This window comes from Cherax quadricarinatus, chromosome 42 (assembly GCF_038502225.1).
Source record: "Cherax quadricarinatus isolate ZL_2023a chromosome 42, ASM3850222v1, whole genome shotgun sequence".
In the NCBI taxonomy this organism is placed as follows: Eukaryota; Metazoa; Arthropoda; class Malacostraca; order Decapoda; family Parastacidae; genus Cherax; species Cherax quadricarinatus.
The window spans coordinates 17,048,693-17,058,692 of NC_091333.1; the positions used below are offsets into that span (position 1 = coordinate 17,048,693).

General features: G+C 38.6%; 1 long non-coding RNA gene across 1 annotated transcript in view; it reads left to right on the forward strand.

Annotated features, from left to right (window-relative positions):
- Nucleotides 1–10,000, forward strand: part of LOC138853876 (uncharacterized) — a 176,337-nt gene that overhangs the window by 137,382 nt on the left and 28,955 nt on the right. The window lies entirely within an intron of this gene.

The window sequence follows — 10,000 nt, forward strand, 5'->3', positions numbered from 1 at the left end:
CATACGGTATATGTTCATCTTCTCTTTCCTTTGTTTCTTATTTAATAAGTGTTATTTCCTTAGTTTCTTAATAAGTGATATTTCCTTACCAATTAGGTCAGCCTGGTCTGATGGTTGGAGACAACTGTGAGTCAGTGAATCCCGGAACCATTAACAGATGTAACATAAAGGGTCCAAGAACTTACAATACCCTCCTTTCAAAGTTGAGGGAAAATTATAGATTCCCATCAAGTTTTATGGAAAACATCATAAATTACTGACATCTGTTCTTGGTTGAACCAGCTGTGCTGTTACAAAATGTAGCTGACAACAAAAGTTAAAGCCTCCAAGTGGAAGTTAGGCAGGGTCTTACTGGAGGTGTCTGTTAAGCCAGTTTATGGCTAAATAGGCCATTGGTAGTAATAGCTTGTCTGACCAGGTGACCATCAGTGAAATCTGACCTCAAGATGGGCTGTGAAAGTAGATAAACTTCCAGGACCATGAAAGTTATGTCCTGAATGGTACTAAATGTCACCCATATTATTGGCATTACAAATGCTAGTACATTCTGCATGCTGATGATGGTGGTGTTAAAAGCTTGTAGATGTGTCTTGTGTATTGATGTATCTCATGTTACTGATATGTCTTACGTTGTTGATGGTATAATTTTGTAGATGTTGATGAATCTTGTGTTACAGGCATATTGATTTTTCACAGATGAATTGATTATCTTGTGTTGTTGGTATTACAAGCATGTAGATGTGTCTTAAGTGTTGCTGGTGTTGCAATAATCTTGGTGTGTACTGTGTGTTGCTGGTGTTAAGAGTGTTAAATGCACAGGAATCTTCTCTTGGTATTGTGAGTATGCACAACAGTTTCTTCTCTACAATAGGAACTAACCAGAACAGTAGTTACCCAAATAATTCCTACTTGGCTCCATCTTCATCCACTGAAATAGCGTCAGTCATTTAATCATTAACCCTTAAACTGTCAGCAGCTCTCAAATTGAAACCCCCTTCCATTTCAGCATTTTTTTAAATTAATAAAATAATGTTAGTTTTTTTTTTTAAAGTTAATGGCACCAAAAGCGTTAAATTGATGTAACACTTCTGGAATTACACAGGTACAAAGTGTAGTCAGGGAGCAATTAGGCAAATTTCTGTTGCATTTTGCCCAATTTGAGGCCTATTTTAGGTCAATTCCACTGCTCAAACTTACTCAGTTCCTAGCTATTTCTCTAGTATGCCTTCTATACTGTCCATGGCTCACAAGAAACTGCCCAGTGAACCATCAGAACCATCATATTAAGCACTGTAATTTGGCCAGTTTTACAACAAATTCCAGTTTAAAGAGAGTCCAAAACAAACACTGTAGGTATTCTTCTGTTCAGTGTTCCTAGGCCTCCCTTTTGTATCTTTTTGAATTCCTTGTCACAAAAAAAAAATCCAATTTTTTGGTCAATAAACTGTAACCAAGAATGCATTGTCGTAATTTAAGCTATGCCAATAGTTAAAGCAGATCGCATAAAAATGCATAAAACAGACGAGAGGTAGGAGGTCCCTACCTTTTCCTAGGAAAATCACCTAAAATTGACCATTTTGATGCCCATCTGTAACCACTTTTATGTACAGTACTATATAAGAGTGAGTAAAAATATACAGTGGAACCTCTACTTACGAATGCATCCACGTGTGAGTTTTTCCAGATACGAGCAGCTGCTCAATTGACTTTTTGCTTCCAGATGCGAGCGGGCCTCAAGGGAGGTTAATTGACACTGGTTAGGGGGCTCTTGCTCTTGATCTAGGGAATTGGATCTCAGTTGTTTGTTGGACTATCTTATTGAAACTGGGGCAATGTATGATGAAAAGATGCTTCTAAACGTGGACCAAAAATGAAAGAAATCGGACTATAAATAACGGAATTCACTTCTCAGTCATTAGCCTCCCCTTAGTGGTGTATTTTCGTTTGGTTTTTATGGTTGTATTCTCGTTTTGTTTGGTCTCATGTGATAGAATGGAAGATATACTACAAAAATAAACATGATTTTAATTGGTTTCACGAAAAGTACCTTGAAATTGAGCTCAAAATAGCATAAGTGTTCGATTCTTTGACGATATCAGTGGTAGACATCATGAGGTAGCAGTGGCAGACAACATGAAGTAGTAGTGGCAGACAACATGAAGCAGCAGTGGCAGACAACATGATGTAGCAGTGGCAGACAACATGAAGCAGCAGTGACAGACAACATGAGGTAGCAGTGGCAGACATCATGAGGTAGCAGTGGCAGACAACATGAAGCAGCAGTGACAGACAACATGAAGCAGCAGTGGCAGACAACATGAGGTAGCAGTGGCAGACAACTTGAGGTAGCAGTGACAGGTAACATGAAGCAGCAGTGGCAGACTTCATGAGGTAGCAGTGGCAGACAACATGAAGCAGCAGTGGCAAAGTGTAGCCTTACCCTGAAAGAAGTAAGGCAACATGGCTTCCGAAACTTTGTCTGCGAACAACTCAGAGGGAATTAAGCACTTCGATTTTGAGGAAGACGTCATCTGTACAGTTAATGTTTCAGAACCTGACCGCCTATGGTCTCGACTTAATTGGAAACATGAGCGCCTCCAATGGCCTGGTTTCTGACAATAAGAGCAAGTTGGGCCTCTTCTTGATGTATCTCTCTCGTAAGATGGTCTTCCTTTACCATTACTATGGACGATATTCGAGTAGGCTTTTGCTGAATGAGGAGAGGTCTGCTGATCCATTTTCCTAGGAGAGAAAGGCTGACTCTTAGGAGAACATAACCTGGCTTTCTCTCTAGACCCTTTTTCCTTGGTCAATTGAGAGGTTATCTCGAAGTGATCAGCTAGAGAAGCAGAGGCCAACACATCTGCAGTCTGGTGTTCGATAACAAAGGAGCGTAGTACAGCGCCCGTCAGAGAGTTCTGAAATTCTTCTTGCAAGATCAACTGTATCAGACGCTCCATAGTATCACACCCAGATGACCTCAACCATCGCTCTAGAGCCACCTTCTTTTGCCGGGCAAATTCTACCCAGGTTTGACCAGGCAGTCTTCGTAGAGAGCGGAAGGTGCGCTGATAACTTACAGGAAGTAAGTCATACTCCTTTAAAATGATCTTCTTAACTGCCTCGTAATCTGCATACTTGTCATATGGGAGAGCTGCAGCACATGATTGAGCCTTACTCATAAGTGTGGTGTGAAGTAAGGTAGCCCAATGTTCACGAGGCCATCTCATCCCTCGTGCCTGATTCTCAAATGTGTCAAAGTAAGTGTCCAAATCGGTTTCACAAAACCTGGGCACTAATGAGGCAGCCCTGTGCAGGTCAAAGGTCAAGGTTTGAGTAGCAGACGACTTACTCTTTTCTTCCTCTTTTTGCCTCTCGAATCTGACGTTTTCCCTCTCGAACTCTTCTTTATACAGCAGGCGCTGGGATTCCAGTTGCTCTGTTTGCAACTTTATAAGATGTTCCAGACGTTGAAAGTGTTCGAGTGTGAGAGGAGTCAAAGGTACTGGAGGAGTGGGAGGAGTGTGTCCCTCTAGGGCGTCTAGGCGAAGCTTGGGACGAGCTCCACCTCCGGTCGCCCCCACATGACCAGGGCTAGCTAATGGGCTCTCATTACACGAATCAGGTGGCACGTTGTCCCGAGACATAGCCTCTGCTCCCAAAGTGAGGCCTTCAAATGAAGCCACCAAATGAGCTACTCCTAGGGACAAAGATTCCTCCGAGGGTGTCTTGCCATGCGAGTCCAACCTCGGGACAGTGTCAGAGGGCTGAGAAAACAATATGTTCTGTATTATAGAACGGACGGTACTCGCTATATAACGATTGTTATATGAAACTCCTAAATATCTAGGAACTTGCCAGCATTGTTGTAGTGGTAAAAACCTTCAGCGTATCTGGAGTCAAGTCCTTCACCAACTGTGATATGTCACGATCCATGGTCAAAAAGTTAAAAGCTCCCGGACAGGCCCCCCACTTGTTACGGTTCGAATCTTAATCTTTAGCCAGGTTAGTGCACTCCGTAACAACACACTTCATAGAATGAGAGGATATGGTTCCAAACTTAGAAATGTAAGGCACAAATAATAGTTACTCAGTCTTTTCTAGTTTCTTTTTATTTAAAAGCTTAAATACTTTAGATATTCATAAATATCTATTAAATATCACTTTGTCAGAAACTTTCATTCACACAAGAGAACTCTTAAATAGAATGTACATCATAGACCCCCTCTAGAGACTATGTCAGTATGGTCACTACACTCGATAATGATCAGAGGAATATTACTGCTTCCTCAATAGTAACATTACTTGTGTGCAAGTACATGTATTGAGAATTAACACTTTCGCTGAGTAACTCCCTGGCATAAGGAATATATCACAAAGTTCTAAGCTTGACACTGGTCGTCACATCGTAACTTGAAGGTAACAGTATATAATTGTCCGCAGACTTCACTTCACAATAAACCACGAGCTGATTCAGGAGTTTCTATAACACAATTCTCTATCCAAGTGAGAACAAGGCAGAGTACTAGGAGGGTAGCTCAGTCAATGCACACTGAGTCGGCGGAGAGAGTGAACTGCAACAGACAGTTAATCCCTTCATGACATCAACTCGTCAAAAGGGGGAGAGGGTAGGGCGGTGCGAACTACCCACCAATGGACATACCTTGTTATAAACCTTAGCCAGGTGTACCTACCTAACACATTACTCAAGATAGATATATATATATATATATATATATATATATATTATAAATATATAATATATATATATATATATTTATATATATATATATATATATATATATATACATACATACAGTGGACCCCCGCTTAACGATCACCTCCAAATGCGACCAATTATGTAAGTGTATTTATGTAAGTGCGTTTGTACGTGTATGTTTGGGGGTCTGAAATGGACTAATCTACTTCACAATATTCCTTATGGGAAAAAATTCGGTCAGTACTGGCACCTGAACATACTACTGGAATGAAAAAAGTTCGTTAACCGGGGGTCCACTGTATATATATATATATATACAGTGGACCCCCGCATAACGATTACCTCCGAATGCGACCAATTATGTAAGTGTATTTATGTAAGTGCGTTTGCACGTGTATGTTTGGGGGTCTGAAATGGACTAATCTACTTCACAATATTCCTTATGGGAAAAAATTCGGTCAGTACTGGCACCTGAACATACTACTGGAATGAAAAAAGTTCGTTAACCGGGGGTCCACTGTATATATATATATATATATATATATATGTGTGTGTGTGTATATATATTTATATATATATGTATATATATTTACATATATATGTATATATATATCTGTATATATATATACATGTATATATATATATATGTATATATATTTACATATATATGTATATATATATATGTATATATCTTTATGTATATGTATGTATATATATATATGTATAATATATATATATATATATATTGTATATATATTTATATATATATATGTATATATATTTATATATATAAATATATATATATATATATATATATATATATATATATATATATATATATATATATATATATATACAGTGGACCCCCGGTTAACGATATTTTTTCACTCCAGAAGTATGTTCAGGTGCCAGTACTGACCGAATTTGTTCCCATAAGGAATATTGTGAAGTAGATTAGTCCATTTCAGACCCCCAAACATACACGTACAAACGCACTTACATAAATACACTTACATAATTGGTCGCATTCGGAGGTGATCGTTATGCGGGGGTCCACTGTATATATATATACAGTGGACCCCCACATACCGATTTTAATCCGTGCAAGAGGGCTCATTGGTATGCGAAATAATCGGTATGCGAATGAATTTTCCCCATAAGAAATAATGGAAATCAAATTAATCTGTGCAAGACACCCAAAAGTATGAAAAAAAAATTTTTGCCACATGAAATATACATTTTCCTACACACAAAGAGAAGGATACATGCACAATAGTAGAGTAGTACATGCACAGTATATATTGTGCATGTACTAGTCTACTAAATGAAGAATAAATGACACTTACCTTTATTGAAGATGCAGCAATGACTGATGAGACACTGTGTCCTGGGAGTGCCTTTTCCTCCTGAGTACTGTAGGTCCTGTTTGGTATTTTCTTCCAGAACATGCCTTATCACACTGTGTATGTCACTACGATTCTTAAATCTCTCAAACCAACCTTTGCTGGCTTTAAATTCACCAATATGAGCACTAGTTCCAGGCATTTTTCCCTGTTCACCTGGGTGTTAGTCGACTGGTGTGGGTTGCATCCTGGGAGACAAGATTAAGGACCCCAATGGAAATAAGTTAGTCTTCGATGACACTGACTTTTTTGGGTTATCCTGGGTGGCAAATCCTCTGGGGTTAATTGTTTCTTGGTATATTCTCAATAAGCCACACCAACAACAGTGCTACAGCAGCAGCAGACGATGCTACAGCAGCAGCAGACGATGCTACAGCAGCAGCAGCAGCTGACAGTGCTACAGCAGCAGCAGACGATGCTACAGCAGCAGCAGACGATGCTACAGCAGCAGCTGACAGTGCAGCAGCAGCAGGAGCTGTACCACCAATAGTAGCGATGGTTGATTGGGGTTTATTATACAACCTGGCCAGCTCGGAGACACGCACTCCACTTTCATACTTATCAATGATCTTTTTCTTCATCTCTATAGTAATTCTCACCCTTATTGCTGTAGGGTTGGCACTAGAAGCTTTCTTGGGGCCCATGGTCACTTATTTTCCAGATAAAATCACCAAAAACACTGTAATACGAAATGTTACGATTGTATGCTTGGATGCTACCGCGGAGGCTGGCTGGTAAACAATGCCACCGGCGGAACATGTGAGGCTGGCTAAGGCACACATTGGACGCGTCTCGGACGAACAGCGGTGAGCGGGTTTTTGAGCGGTATGCGAGGCAAAATTTTTGCGATTAAAGTGAGCGGTATGCGGAATAAACGGTATGTGATGCCAACGGTATGCGGGGGTCCACTGTATATATATATACATATATATATATATATATATACATATATATATATATATATATATTATATATATATATATATATATATATATATATATACAGTAGACCCCCGGTTAATGATATTTTTTCACTCCAGAAGTATGTTCGGGTGCCAGTACTGACCGAATTTGTTCCCATAAGAAATATTGTGAAGTAGATTAGTCCATTTCAGACCCCCAAACATACACCTACAAACGCACTTACATAAATACACTTAAATAATTGGTCACATTCGGAGGTAATCGTTATGCGGGGGTCCACTGTATATGTATATTTATATATAGTATATATATATATATATATATATATATATATATATATATATATATATATATATATATATATTTATATTTATATATATATACACATCATACCCGGGTATATTCCTAAATCAGATAATATTATAAACTAGTGGAATCTTTAATTTAGCTAATATTAAAGAAACCCCGAGTATAATATTAAGTGGATAATACATATAAATTAATCTCATTATGACCTTGGTCATAACAGAGAGTCTTCCTATATGGCTGAGGGACATGACTAAGTGTAAAGGATACAGCACCAAGTATTAAAACCTCAGTAAGTGTGCAAATATATATATGATAATCTTTCATGTTATGTGTTTGTGTTTTGGTACATGTTGTGGGCGAGGGGCAGCATAATGCTGTGAGTAGCACTGTATGTGTGACAGGTCCTTAACACTACCACCCACATCATACTGGGATGGGTGTAATGTTATTCGTGAGATGACATCTCAGCCTTATAAGCCTTCTGCTGTTCTATTATTTTTACAGTTATGTACTTGATAATGTGAGAAATTGCAAAAGTGCTTGGAAGTTCACTATTTTTTTTACAGTGGTTGTTTTGCATACACGCACACACACATGCATTCGCCTTTAACCCTTAAACGGTCCAAACTTATATATACGATCACGCGAGTAGCGCCCCAAACATATATATATATGTTTTCTTTGTCATTCATTCAACATTGCCACGATAAGCCTGAGTTACCTAGACATGAGAGAATGGGTGTGCGCACTCACTGTGTGCCATATTAAAATAATTGGGATGCCTGGGTACCATATGGTCTTTTTTCCTTTTAACCCTTTCAGGGTCCAAGGCCAAAATCTGAAGTCACGCACCAGTGTCCAAGAAATTTTGAAAAAAAAAAATTGTTTTTTCTTACAGAATTAAAGAGCATATTTTTATGAAGGTAATAAAACAAAAAAAATTAGAATCTGATCAGTACTTACCGAGATACAGTGCCAAGAAGTTTGTAGAAAATGATGTGGTGGCGGCAACATCGACGAATTCCACATACGCGTATTATATTATTTTGTTGTTTTAGTTGTTTTTTCTTTTCTTTTCCAATTTTTTTCTATTCCTACTAACATTTGGGGCCTGAGAGACCAATACTGTATATAATTGATATATATATACTCACTGTATTGAACACAATAACCGCACTAAAGTTATTATCATATTATTGTTTACCACTGTTGTTTATTACAATAAACATGCACAAATATTGTATAATACTAATGTTCTATCATATATTTACATATTTACAATCACTGGACATGGTTTTAGAACTGCTGGAGCTTGTGGAACTCCTTGAAACAAGGCACCATGCACAGAGGCACCTTACATTCCTCACACATAAACCGAGTGTCTTTGCGTCTTTGTTGCCATCGTTTTGTTTGTGCACAGACAATGCATCTCTTCTGAGCAAATTTCTTTTGAGTTGAAGGAAGCTGTATTATGAAATGATCACCTTCTCTCCTCAAACGCTTGGGTATATTGTGATGAATTCGAGGACCATGTTGTATTGCAGGTGTTGTTACCTGGTACTTCATTATGAGTTGTCTGACAACAGACAAACAAAATTCACCATACGGTGGTCTGTTACCAGTCTTTATTTGGTACATATTATATGCATTCAGCATTGAAATGTCCATGAGATGGAAGAAAAGTTTCATGTACCACTTGTAACTCTTACGAAAACAGTCAACAAAACCAATCTGCATGTCACACTTGTCAACCAAGCGCATGTTTTGTGTATAATCAATCACTGTCACTGGTTTTCGAATACGTTCATTAGTCACTCGATCAACTTTGCCACTGTCTTGCATTTCATTACGGTGAATGGTTGTCAACAATGTGACATCTCGTTTGTCATGCCACCGTAATGCCATGATGTCATTGGCAGTAAACACCTGCACGTCATCACCACGAACACCTGCGTTGAGCCTGGGCATATGTTTACGATTAGAACGCACTGTGCCACACACATCTGTCTTGTTCTCTCGCATGAAATCACTGAGTAATGGGCTTGTGTACCAGTTATCGGTATATAATGTATGGCCCTTACCAAGATAAGGTGCCATCATGTTTCTCACTACGTCACCTGATATACCCAATAACATCTTGGTATCTTTCAATGTTTTACTACCCGTGTATACAACAATATCCAACACCAGGCCACTGTCACAATCACAGAGTACAAACAATTTTATACCAAAGCGGTTCCTCTTGCTCGGTATATACTGCTTGAATGACAGTCTACCTTTGAACAAAATCAAAGACTCGTCAATTACAAGATTCTTGAATGGATAAAAGTATATCCTGAACTTTTGTTTGAGATACATGAAAACATTTCTAATCTTGTATAACCTGTCACTTCTGTCAGGCCTGGTTTTGTCAGAGAAGTGCAACATACGTAACAGTAAGATAAACCTGTTCACTGGTATTATTTTACTGAAGGATGGGGTACAAATTAGCCGATCTGTGGACCAGTATGCTTTTATATTATGCTTTTAGACGTGAGGCATAAGCATTATTGTTGCAAAAAGCAAATACATTTCTGCAACAGTCGTCTCTTTCCACCTGTGTAGTCTTGACTGTGGTGATAAGATCGTATTTGCCATGGTGTACT